This window comes from Chrysochloris asiatica, unplaced genomic scaffold (assembly GCF_000296735.1).
Source record: "Chrysochloris asiatica unplaced genomic scaffold, ChrAsi1.0 scaffold00339, whole genome shotgun sequence".
NCBI classification, from domain to species: domain Eukaryota; kingdom Metazoa; phylum Chordata; class Mammalia; order Afrosoricida; family Chrysochloridae; genus Chrysochloris; species Chrysochloris asiatica.
In genome coordinates this window covers 207,529-208,469 of record NW_006408857.1, presented here as the reverse complement: position 1 = coordinate 208,469, position 941 = coordinate 207,529, and positions in this window count along the sequence as shown.

Sequence of the window (941 nt, the reverse complement as noted above, 5' to 3'; positions counted from 1 at the left end):
AAACTCTTAAAATAATGCAAGTGATTAGTGTCAGGGCAGGTCCCACTAACAGGATTTCTGAGTCCAATGAATTTTAGATTCTGAGTCTGTCACTCCTTTGTCAAATTACATAAGAATAGATGCCAAGATATTAAAATTTAGGATTTTAGAAAGACTATGAGTGACACCCCCATCCTGTTTTGTACTGATTCTTAGGGAAGACTTTCTTTTTTGGTTCTCAAGTTGAGTTTTTACTAATGGCAGGCATTATTCCTCCCACTCAGGATAAAAATATCTACCATTTGTTAAGCATCTGATATTAGACACTAAGCTATGCATTTTACTTACATTTCCCCCTAATTTTCAGTGTATTTTATTCTGTGGGTATTTTTATTGCCTGTTTTAGATGTTTATAAAGTTAGGTGGAGGAGTTGTTAACACATTCTTCAAAATAGAGGCATCCCCAAATCACCAAGCTTATTGAGAGTCATATTTAAGCCACTATCTGATGGAATTTCAATTATACTATTTTATCTTTTCTTGACCTGTCTGCTCTCAGCTAGACTGCTTAAGTGCCTATGATCTGATGTTAGATCCTTTGGTGCTGGATGATTTTAAATGGCCCCATTTAAATGTTGGAGGCTAGGTTGCTGGAATGACAGAGAAAATACTTCCAGATGTCAATCCAGATGTGGTTGCATAGCAGGATTCTACAAGTGATAAAAGAAGTATCAAAGCTACCTGAGACCCTATCTTGATCCAAGTAGTAATAATCAATGTCAAGAATTATGATGCAATTATATCACACACCAAAGTGAGAATGATGTTTTAATATCGAGTCATCTAATTCAGTGCTCTACAGTTTGATCAAATGCATTTATCTACGTTTACAAGAGTTTGCATTTTCTAGTGTGAAAATAGAGGTGTTAGGCCTTCATTACCAATACATGTTTTTAGAGAAT